Raw genomic sequence first — 12,112 nt, 5'->3', positions numbered from 1 at the left:
CTCCCTGCCCTCCCCGTTCGAGGGCTGGTGGGTGGCGCCATCTGTGGCCAGGACCTCGGGCGGGCTGTCAGCGGGCACGCCTGCACACATGTGGCTCCCGGCTCGCCCAGGGCTTCCTCCCGGCGTGGCGGCTGGGCCCCATGGGCAAGCAGACCCCCCCAAGAACAGGGCTGTGTGGAGTGCCCGCTTGTGGGTCGGACCCTGCTGTCAGTATCAGGAGCACACAGCCACCCTCTAGGGGAGGAAACCAGACAACGAACAAATAAGTGTCTTCCGGGGATGCGATGTGCGGATGATACCACGCTAATGGCAGGAAGCAAAGAGCTAAAGAGACTCTGGGTGAGGGTGAAGGAGGAGAGTGAAAGAGTCAGCTTAAAACTAAATGTTAAAAAAGACTAAGACCATGGCATCTGGCCCCATTACTGCGTGGCAGAGGGGAGAGGTAGAGGCAGGGACAGATTTCCTCTTCTTGGGCCCCAAAATCAGTGCGGACGGTGACCGCAGCCACGGAATCAGAAGATGACTGATTCTTGGCAGAAAAGCTATGGCAATCCTAGACAGTGTGTTGAAAAGCAGAAATGTTACTCTGCTGACAAAGGTCTGTATAGTCAAGGCTATGGTCTTCCCAGTGGTCACTTTTGGTTGTGAGAGCTGAACTGTAAAGAAGGCAGAATGTCAAAGAATTGATGCCTTTGAACTGTGGTACTAGAGAAGACTCCTGAGAGTCCCTTGGACAGCAAGGAGATCAAACCAGTAAATCTTAGGGGAGATCAACCCTGACTAGTCTTTGGAAGGACTGAGGCTGAAGCTGGAACTCCAGTATTTTGGTCATCTGATATGGATAGCTGACTCATTGGAAAAGTCCCTGATGCTGGGAAAGACTGAGGGCAGAAGGAGAAGAGGGCGTCGAAAGATGAGATGGCTGGATGGTATCACTGATGCAATGGACATGAACTTAGGCAAACTTCAGGAGACGGGGAAGGACAGAGAGGCCTGGTATCCTGCAGTCCGTGGGGCCGCAAAGAGGTGGACATGACGGGGAGACTGAACACCACCACCAGGAGACAGGAAAGGGCTTCCCAGGTGGCGCTGCTGGTAAGGAACCCGCCTGCCAATGCAGGAGATGTAAGAGATGTGAGTCCAATCCCTGGGTCAGGAAGATCCCCTGGAGAATGAAACGGCTACCCACTCCAGTATTCTTGCCTGGAAAATCCCATAGACAGAGGCGCCTGATGGCCTACAGTCCATGGGGTTGCAAAGAGTCCGACAAGACGGAAGCAACTTAGCACGCAGAGACATGACATGCTGGTGCTGGAGAAAAATCCACCTGGACCGGGGGGACGGAGGCCTGAGCCCATGAGGTGCTGCTGTGTAGGGGAGAGGCTCTCAGGAAGCCTCTCTGAGGAGCTGTGGGGATGAATATCTGCTCCAGGCCTTTCCCTGCAGAGGGGGCAGTGTGTGCAAAGGCCCCGAGGCAGGAGAGGCACCTGATCCCGGGGCAGCAGGAGGAAGGGCTTGTGGGAGAGGGGAAGTGGGCCAGACCACGGAGTGGGGGATGAGGAGGACCACGGCCCCGGCCCCAGGGCACATGCCGGCCGCACCAGGGTCCTGAGACCCCTGCCCGGGGGGCAGCTCTCAGAACCGCTCCGGTAGGCCTGCCCACAGCTGACAGGATGGGCTGCGGCCAGGCCTGGGTCTGTGTGTGAGACAGGTCCTTGGAGTCCCCGTCAGCAGGTCCGGGGTGCCCGAGGCCTGAGAACCCAGGACGGCCAGCAGAGAGGGGAGGGGCCCGTGCTGCTGCCGGGGAGTGGGCGACCCTTCAGACCAGCTCCTCTGCAGGGGGACCGCTCATGAGCTGGGCGGCGAGCTGGTTGCCAGGCAGACAACGGGGTCATTCCCCAGACCTGTGAGCAGTCCTGACGGCCCACCTGCTCCCCAAACCTGGCTGGCCCCTCATTCCAGACATAACCCGTCCTGCTCCCGGCTCTGCAGCTCGGAGGCCAGGCCACCACCTGTCCCAGCCTGTCCGTCCACAGTGGCATCAGGCCCTTTCTCTTTCCAGGACCCAGGCCAGCAGCCCACTCTGCAGAAGGCCAGCCAGACAGACAGGTGGGCAGGCGGCCTGAGGCGGGGGCCAGGCCCCGGCAGGGGGCGGCGAGCACGGAAGGCCAGGGCCAGTGGGGACAGAGCGCCCAGCAGGGACGGGAGAGGACAGCGGGGCTGGAATACTCTGGAAAAGTGATCAAAACACGGGGCCAGGCCTGCGAGGGGCCAGGGAGAGACTGAGGGAGGTCTGTGGGGTGGAAAGAGCCAGGCAGAGCCTCCGGCCCCGAGGGCTAGGGCGCCCCGGGCCCCAGAGGGCAGCAGGTGAAACCCAGGCCACCCAGAATGGACAGAGGCTCCTCAGACTGTCAAGGGCCTGGGCTAGGCGAGCTGGAGGGCACAGCGGTCCCCCTCCCCGGGGCTGGGCTGCGTGTCCCTCCAAGCCCAGGCAAGGGCCGGGACCAGGAGAAGCCAGGGTGGCCCATGGCCACTGGTGACACCAGCGAGGGACCCCACTGGGGCCCCCGATCCCTGGCCCCCCGGCCTCCCTTCCCCTCCTGTCCACAGCTCTTCCCAGATGGCTGTTAAGCCCTCCCCTCCTGGGAGGGTGGGCTCCAGTCTCTGTCCCTGCATGCTCTGAGGGACCAGGCACTCACTACCTTGAGGCCCCCTTGACCCATAGGGTCCCACGGACAGAGCCCAGGCCAGGGACGTCCTCCCAGGGTCCCCGGCAAGGCAGGGCTGGCCCTACACCGATGGGAGGGCAGGGTGGCCTCTGTCTGACCTGCTCTGCCAAGCCTGAGGGCCTCTGTGTTCTGTCCCGTCCCCAAGGCCACAGGTGTCTGAGGTCAGAGTTTGCAACCAGTTGCGGGCCTGACCCCTAAACCCACTCCCCCTAGAGAGGGCACCAGACCCCAGCCCAGGCGGCTGCTGAGGGGGACGCAGGCTCGCTCAGCTCTCCCCAGCTGGCCCTCCACCTTCACAGGCCCTTGGTGACCCCGCGGACGCAGCCCAGACCCCTCCTTCTTGCAGTGACCATGGGCTCCACATTGCCCACCGACTGGCTTCCAGGCCCCTGTCCTGGGACTAACTTCTAACCAGTAGGACGCAGCAGAAGTGACCATGTGGCCTCCAAGGTTAAGTCACGAAGGGTGCTGGCTCATCCCTCACTCGACCGGAGGAAGCCAGGCAGGGACTTCCCCCAGAGAGGCCCTCGGGGCAAGAACCGCCATGGACAGCCAGCAGCCTGCAGTGTTGGGGGGTCAGGTCAGGAGGGCCTGGGGCCTTCAGGGAGCAGAAGCAGTCCCTGTCTGGGGGTCCTGGCCCAGCAGACCCTCCACAGCTGAGGCCTCCCAGGAACCCCCGGTGGCACAGAAGTCTTGATTCAGCCCATTTTATGAACAGGGGTTGGGGTTCAGAGAGGTGGGCTGTCTGCTCCCCTTGCTAAGGTGAGCTCACTTGCCTTCCAAGTCCTGTGAGGCAGGCCCAGGCCACCAGCACAGACTCCGACCCTGCAGTTGGCCCTGCCGTCCTCTCCAGAGGCATTTGGGACCTAACAGGCCTGGTACATCAGGGAAGGCTTCCTGGAGGAGGGGTCCCAGAGGAGTCAGGTGGGAGAGGAGATAAGATGGTACTCCAGGTGGGAAGTGACACCAGAGGGCTCCCCAATCCACCCAGCAAGACCCTCCCTTGGTGGGAGGTCTCCGCCTGAGTGGGGCAGTGGGGGGGGTCACCTGGCCAGACAGCCGGGTCCCTTACGCTGGTGCTGAGCTGTGACCCCAAGGATGGGGCAGGTGGAGGCCGTGTGGAAGGGTTGGTGCTGCCGGACGCTGCTGCCCTGGGTCCAGACAAGGGTGCCCCCGGGCTGGGGGGTGTCTGGGGGAGGTCACAAGCAGAGGACCCAGGACGGAGCACGTGTGAGAAGGGTCACAGGCCAGCAGGGCTCCCCAAGCACGCGCCGCCAGCCCGCCTGCTCAGAGGGAAGGTGGGACAGTGACCCCAGGCCCACTTTCCTTTCATGGCTTGGCCCCCAGCCACTCTCCCCGGCCCTGCCCATGAGCGCAAGGCTGGGCAGTGGGGGCCGGGCTCTGTGGTCTGGACTTGTCTCTGCAGGATGGCGGGTCCACCCTCGGAGGACAGGAGGGCTGAGGAGCGGCACCTGGCCCATCGCCTGGAGCTCCAGCAGCTCCACGCAGGTCAGCAGGAGGCGACCACTCTGGAAGCAGAAAGGGGGTGCCCGGAGAAGGCCCTGGCTGCCCCTTGGACCCCAGCGGCCCTGCCCCCAGGCCCATCCCTGGCACTGGCTTCCGGCAGGAAATGTCAGCAGCGTCCCCTCCAAAGGTGCCGGCCCCAGTCACAGCTTCCACCGAGCCTGCGGCTCCGCCTCCCCCCGGCCCAGGCAGGCCTGTGAGAGGATGTCCGCTGGGGACCGGGTGCTGGCTCGCTTCGCCACGGGAGCCGCTCGGAGGGACTGGGCCCCGCTCTAGCTGGAACACAGGCCGCAGGCTGGCCCTGCCCCGCGGGCCTGTCCAGCCCCTGGCCAGCTGGCCTCCAGGCAGCCCTCAGGGGTGAACGAGGAGGGTGTGCAGGACACTCGCTGGGAACCGGCAGTCCAGGTGGGTGGAAGGCAGAGCTTGGCGGGCGGGCATCCTGCCGGGCAGTTTATGGCCACCTTGGGGAGCCCCCAGCCCGGCAGCTGGCCGGGCCTTGCACCTGCCTCTATGTTTGCACAAATCCCTCCCTAATAGACTTAATCACGGGGCTTTGATGACTGTGCCAGGGACCCGTGCGGCCGCCCTGGCCGCGGGGAACAAACGCACCATTGTCTGCAGCCCCACCGCCTAGGGCCGGTTAATGGGTAAACAGGGGGTAAGGCCAGCGCCTGCCTCAGGCCGGGTGGGGAGCCACTGGGTAAGGCCTGGGCACACCAGCCCTCATCCCACACGTCCTGCGTTGGGGCCCCCAGAGGGCAGGGAGCACACCTTCCCCCTCGTTCTGGAACCAGTCTCCAGAGCCCTGGAGCCGGGACACAGGTCTCTGGGACAGCAAGGCAGCCACTCCAACACCCCCGCCATGGGGCCAGCAGACCCCACCCACTGCACACCCCCAGGCCCAGGGGACAGAAGGGGCTCGTGAGCAACCCTCATGCACTACAGGTGGGAGTGTAAGATGGGGCAAAACAGGTTCACGTCAATTCAGTCCCTCTGTCATGTCCAACTCTGTAACCCCATGGACCGCAGCAGGCCAGGCCTCCCTGTCCATCACCAACTCCCAGAGCTTTACTCAAGCTCATGTTCTTTGTGTCAGTGATGCCCTCCAACCATCTCATCCTCTGTCGGCCCCTTCTCCTCCCATCTTCAATCTTTCCCAGCATCAGTCTTTTCCAATGAGTCAGTTCTTCCCATTAGGTGCCCAAAGTATTGGAGCTTCAGCTTCATCATCAGTCCTTCCAATGATATTCAGGACTGATTTCCTTTAGGATGGACTAGTTGGACCTCTTTGCAGTCCAAGGGACTCTCAAGAGTCTTCTCCAACACCACAGTTCAAAAGCATCAATTCTTCGGTGCTCCGCTTTCTTTATAGTCCAACTCTCACATCCATACATGACTGCTGGAAAAACCATAGCCTTGATTATATGAACCTTTATGGCAAAGTAATATCTCTGCTTTTTAATATGCCATCTAAGTTGGTCATAGCTTTTCTTCCAAGGAGCAAGCATCTTTAAATTTCACGATGGCAGTCACCATCTGAAGTGATTTGGGAGTCCAAGAAAATAAAGCCTCTCACTGTTTCCACTGGTTCCCCGTCTATTTGCCATGAAGTGATGGGACTGGATGCCATGATTTTCGTTTTTTGAATGTTGAGTTTTAAGCCAACTTTTTCACTCTCCTCTTTCACTTTCCTCAAGAGGCTCTTTAGTTCTTCTCTTTCTGTCATAAGTGTAGTGTCATCTGCATATCTGAGGTTATTGATATTTCTCCTGGCAATCTTTATTCCAGCTTGGGCTTCATCCAGCCTGGCATTTCATATGATGTACTCTGCATGTAAGTTAACCAAGCAGGGTGACAGTATGCAGCCTTGACGTACTCCTTTTCCTATTTGGAACCAGTCTTTTGTTCCATGTCCAGTTCTAACTGTTGCTTCTTGATCTGCATACAGATTTCTCAGGAGGCAGGTCAAGTGGTTTGGTATTCCCATCTCTTTTCAGAATTTTCCACAGTTTGTTGTGATCTACACAGTCAAAGGCTTTCGCATAGTCAATAAAGCAGAAAGGGATGTTTTTCTGGACCTCTTTTGCTCTTTCTATGATCCAGTGGATGTTGGCAATTTTATTTCTGGTTCCTCTGCCTTTTCTAAATCCAGCTTGAACGTCTGGAAGTTCACAGTTCAAGTAATTTTGAAGCCTGGATTAGAGAATTTTGAGCATTACTTTGCTAGCATGTGAGATGAGTGCAATTGTGCAGTAGTTTGAGCATTCTTTGGCATTGCCTTTCTTTGGGATTGGAATAAAAACTGACCTTTTCCAGTCCTGTGACCACTGCTGAGTTTTCCAGATTTGCTGGCATATTGAGTGCAGCACTTTCATAGCATCATCTTTTAGGATTTGAAATAGCTCGACGGGAATTCCATCACCTCCACTAGCTTTGCTCGTAGTGATACTTCCTAAGGCCTACTTGACTTCACATTCCAGGATGTCTGGCTCTAGGTGTGATCACACCATCGTGGTTATCTGGGTCATGAAGATCTTTTCTGTATAGTTCTTGTGTGTATTCTTGCCACTTCTTTTTAATATCTTTTGCTTCTGTTAGGTTTATACCATTTCTGTCCTTTATTGAGCCCATCTTTGCATGAAATGTCCCCTTGGTCTCTTTAATTTTCCTGAAGAGATCTCTAGTCTTTCCCATTCTATTGTTTTCCTCTACTTCTTTGCATTGATCACTGAGGAAGGCCTTGCTGTTCTTTGTAACTCTGCATTCAAATGGGTATATCTTTCCTTTTCTCCTTTGCCTTTAGCTTCTCTTCTTTTCTCAGCTATTTGTAAGGCCTCCTCAGACAAACATTTAGCCTTTTTGCATTTCTTTTTCTTGGGGATGGTCTTGATCACTGCCTCCTGAACAATGTCACAAACCTTCATCCATAGTTCTTCAGGCACTCTGTCTATCAGATCTAAACCCTTGAATCCATTTATCACTTCCACTCTATAATCATAAGGGATATGATTTAGGTCATACCTGAATGGTTTAGTGGTTTTCCCTACTTTCTTCTATTTAGGTCTGAATTTTGCAATAAAGAGTTCATGATCTGAGCCATAGTTAGCACCCAGTCTTGTTTTTGCTGACTGTATAGAGTTTCTGCATCGTTGGCTGCAAAGAATATAATCAGTCTGATTTCGGTGTTGGCCGTCTGGTGACGTGCGTGTGTAGAGTCGTCCCTTGTGCTGTTGGAGGAGGGTGTTTGCTGTGACCGTGCCTTCTCCTGACAAAACTCTGTTCATCTTTGCTCTGCTTCGTTCTGAACTCCGAGGCCAAGTTTCCCTGTTAGTCCAGGTATCTCTTGACTTCCTACTTTTGCATTTCAGTCCCCTATGATGAAAAAGACATATTTTTGGGTGTTAGTTCTAGAAGGTCTTGTAGATCTTCATAGAACTGTTCAACTTCAGCTTCTTCAGCATTAGTGGTCGGGGCATAGACTTGGATTACTGTGATACTGAATGGTTTGTCTTGGAAATGAACAGAGACCATTCTGTCGTTTTTGAGACTGCATCCAAGTACTGCATTTCAGGCTCTTTTGTTGACTATGATGGCTACTCCATTTCTTCCAAGGCATTCTTGCCCACGGTAGTAATGCAATGGTCATCTGAGTTAAATTCACCCATTTCAGTCCATTTTAGTTCACTGATTCCTAAAATGAAAACCACTACAATATTGTAAAGTAGTAAGCCTCCAACTAATAAAAAAAAGATAAAAAAAGAAAATAATAATAATTAAAATGTTGATGTCGGTGAGCTTCCATAAGCCTCTTATCCTTATCCATCAGAGGGCAGACAGAATGCAAAATAAGGCAGGTCCTCAAAAGCTAAAGAGAGTCACCGTGCCACCCAGCAGAGAGGCCCCGAGGTGTAGGCCCACGAGAATCAAAAGCCGTGTCTCACAGACACCCTTGCCTTCCCGTGTTCACAGCAAGTGAGGGGAAGCAACCCAGTGTCCACCCAGCTGTGGTCCAGCCCCGCAAGGCAGCATCCCTCAGCCTTAAAGAAGAAGGAGGTCCCGGCACACGTGGCATCATGGATAAGCCCCAGGGAAGCCGGGCTTTAGCAGAAACTCAGTTAGGCTTAGAGGAAACATCCAGAACAGAGAACTTGCTCACTGATGGCAGACTGGAGGTCTGGGGGCCGGCGTGGTGTGGGAGTGCCTACCGGTGATAGAACCATCCCCGAGGGGCCTCCCGGGCGGCCCAGTGGTTAAGAACCTGCCTTGCGACTCAGGGCTGGTGGGTTCAGCGCCTGGTCCGGGGAGATCCCACGTGCAGGGGGGCAGCTAGGTGCTTGTGTCACAACTGCTGAAACCTGAGTGTGCTCTGGAGCCACACGGCAAGGCCGGAGAGTCTGCGCCGCAGTGACCGAGCCCGCGGACGCCGAAGGTCCCGAGAGCCGAACCCGGTCAGATGCAGCCCGACGAGTAAATGAACATTCTTAAAAAGGAAGAAGAAACACCTCCGAGCAAGATGTGGGGGCTGGCTGTGCTGTGCCGTGACGCCGAATGCTGCCCTCAGTTCAGTTCAGTTGCTCAGTCGTGTCTGACTCTTTGCGACCCCATAGACTGCAGCTCGCCAGGCCTCCCTGTCCATCACCAACTTCTAAAGCTTGCTCAAACTCATGTCCATTGAGTCGGTGATGCCATCCAACCATCTCATCCTCTGTCAACCCCTTCTTCTGCCACCTTCAGTCTTTCCCAGCATCAGGGTCTTTTCCAATGAGTCAGTTCTCCACATCAGGTGGCCAAAGTATTAGAGCTTCAGCATCAGTCCTTCCAATGACTCTTCAGGACTGATTTCCTTTAGGATTGACTGCTTTGATCTCCTTGAAGTTCAAGGGGCTCTCAAGAGTCTTCTCCAACACCACAGTTCAAAAGCATCAATTCTGCAGCGCTCAGCTTTCTTCATGGTCCAACTCTCACATCCATACATGACTACTGCTGCCCTATAAAATAGTTAATCCTAGATTCTGTGAATTTTACCCCAATTTTTTTAAAAAAAGCACCGTGGTAGATGAACAGACTGTGGGTTCCAGAGCATGGGAAACCTGGAGAGGCTCTTGGCGGGAGGCATAAACCGCGAGCTGGGCAGCCTCGCTCAGAGCTCACCTCTGCTTGTGATGACTGCACAGGTGACCTGGCTTCCCTGGCCTGGGTCTCCCCGGACAGCTGGGAGAACAAGTCTGCCTCTGGGTGGAGGTGTGCCCACAGCGTCAGTTGTAGCCTCAGGAGGGGCCCTCCCCACCACCACACTGCCCCGTGTCCCTTCGATCCTGTTCCTCTTCCTTTCTCACCAAAGACCTATTACGTGCCAGCCAGTCCCCAGGACACATGAGTGAGCAGGGGGCGAGGTGCACCCAGTTCTATGGCAGATGGGCACTGCCCTCCGAGGGAGGAACTGCCCCGTCCCCAGGAGCCACCTGGCCCACCCTCCCCTCCCGGGTCCCTGACCCCCCGATGCACTGGCCTGGGCTTTGTGCTGGGGAGGTGCCCCTGCCCCCCCCACTGACCTCACCCCCGGTGGGAGCCGGGATGTTCCTGGGGGCCGCCCCACCCTGTGCAGCCTCCCCTGCCCCCAGCTTCCCTCTCCCGGGGACCCCACCCTGGACAGGGCCTCACCTCCCTCCAGAGTATTCAAATCCCCCCTCAACTGGACCCAAGTTTGCAGAATTTTAAAAAGAACTAATAGCCCTTTTCAAAGAGCAGTTTCAGGTTCACAGAAAAGCGAGTAAAGAAGCACAGTTCCCACAGCCCACCCTGGTCCCCAAACAGCTTCCTCTGTCATTAGCGACTTCCAGCCGCCGGTGCATCAGTTACAACTGATGGACCGACAGTGATACATAAAATTTTATTGCAATAAAATATACAAAACAGAGAATGTACCATCTTAACTATTTTTTAAGTGTACGGGGGCTTTAAGTACTGTAAGTCATTCAGTCGTCTCCGAATCTTTGTGACCTCATAGAGTGTACAGTCCATGGGATTCTCCAGGCCAGAATCCTGGAGTGGGTAGGGTAGCCTTGCCCTTCTCCAGGGGATCTTCCGAACGCAGGGATCAAACCCAGGTCTGCCGCACCGCAGGCAGATTCTTTACCAGCTGAGCCGTCAGGTTAAGTACTGAATTGGCCAAAAAGTTCATTTGGGTTTTTCCTCAAGCTGGTGCAGACAGAGTCACATAGCTGTGGTACCGTCACCTCCACCCACCTCCAGGGCGTCTTCATCCTCCCAAACGGACGCTTCGTCACCGTGAAACACTCACTCGCCTCCCCTCCCCGAGCCCCCGGCCCCGCCATCTAGTCCCCGTCTCTATGGACGTGCCCCTCCCGGGACCTCACGTGGGTGGGATCAGAGCCTGACTTACTTCACTGGGCACCCCGTCCTCAAGGTTCATCCACACCGTGCCGTGTGTCAGCGTGCCCCTCTTTTTTAAGGCCGAATGACATTCCATGGTGTGAACAGACCACATTTTGCTTATTCACACCGACAGGTTGTTGCCTGAGGCTCAGCCGGGGTTGTACATTCTATCTGTTGCTGTTGCTGTTTAGTGACTAAGCTGTGTCAGACTCTTTGTGACCCCGTGGACTGTAGCCCGCCCGGCTCCTCTGTCCAAGGGATTCTCCAGGCAAGAATACCGGAGGGGTAGCCATTTCCTTCTCCAGGGGCTCTTCCCCACCCATGGATCAAACCCGCATCTCTTACGTCTCCTGCATTATTAGGCAGATTCTTCGGCTCCACATGGGAAGCCCATGGATTTGGACAAATGTACAAGGGCATGTATTCACGTTGTCACACCACGTGGAGGCCTTCACTGCCCTGAAACCATCTGTGCTGATGCTTCATCCCTCCCCCAGCCCCTGCTCTTTCGTGAATGTGTAGTTCTGCAGTTTCCAGAACCTCACAGGGCTGGAGGCGGTCTGTGCCTCCCCAGATGGGCTGCTCTCCCCGCAGTATCGTGTACATCTCGCATGTGTCTCTCCCTGAACACCCGGCTCATTTCTTTAGAGGGTTTTTGGAAACATTCAGTTTTCTCCCATCAGAAAAAAAAAAGACCCTGCCCTGAAGGCTGCCCCCCAAACTTCCCCCAAGCTCTTCACCAGAAACCTCTTGGAGGAGTGAAGATGCCCACTCCGTCTCCTCCTGCCATCTGTTGCGCCCCAGTGCATCCAGACCGGCTCCTGCCAGGGGCCGAGGGACCAGCTGTCTAGCCAAAGGTGTGCCCTGACCTCCACACCTGTGACCGCTCCCCACCCTCCCCAGCCCCCTCGGGGTGTCTCCCACCCAGCTGCTCCCCCACCTGCCGAGAGCCTTGGTGGGCTCCTGTGCCAGATCTCCTAGCCTTCCAGTCGTAGACTCCATGCTATCTCGCCCAGGCCACCAAGCCCTGTCTCCTGGGCTCCGACCCCAGAAGCACCTCTCCCGTGACGGACAGCAAGGCAGGCTCAGCGCCAGGCCAGGGCCGCGGGGCTCTGTACCCCGCTCTTCCTCCTCGATGCCACAGTGCCACCAACTTTCGGCCCGCCCCGCCGGCAGCCGCCTCTTTCTTGCCCCGCATCCTGTCCATCGGCTCCTCCCACGTATTTCGTCCAACTGCAGTCCCAGTGACTCATCAGCGGAGTGATGGCACCTGCTGCGTCTCCCCTTAAAGCCCCCCACCTGCTGTCAGCCCCTCCAGGAGCTCAGAGTGACTTTTGCAAGCACGCGGGCCGCATGCACCAACCTGCGCTTACAGTCCCGGGACCTCCCCAGGCTGGCTGGGTGATACACGCCAAGCCCAGCCCCTCTCTGCTCTCTGAAGGACGTGCCCAGTGAGCCACAGG

The sequence above is a fragment of the Odocoileus virginianus genome, chromosome 28 (assembly GCF_023699985.2).
Source record: "Odocoileus virginianus isolate 20LAN1187 ecotype Illinois chromosome 28, Ovbor_1.2, whole genome shotgun sequence".
Lineage (NCBI taxonomy): Eukaryota > Metazoa > Chordata > Mammalia > Artiodactyla > Cervidae > Odocoileus > Odocoileus virginianus.
Note: the sequence above shows the minus strand (reverse complement) of the source record.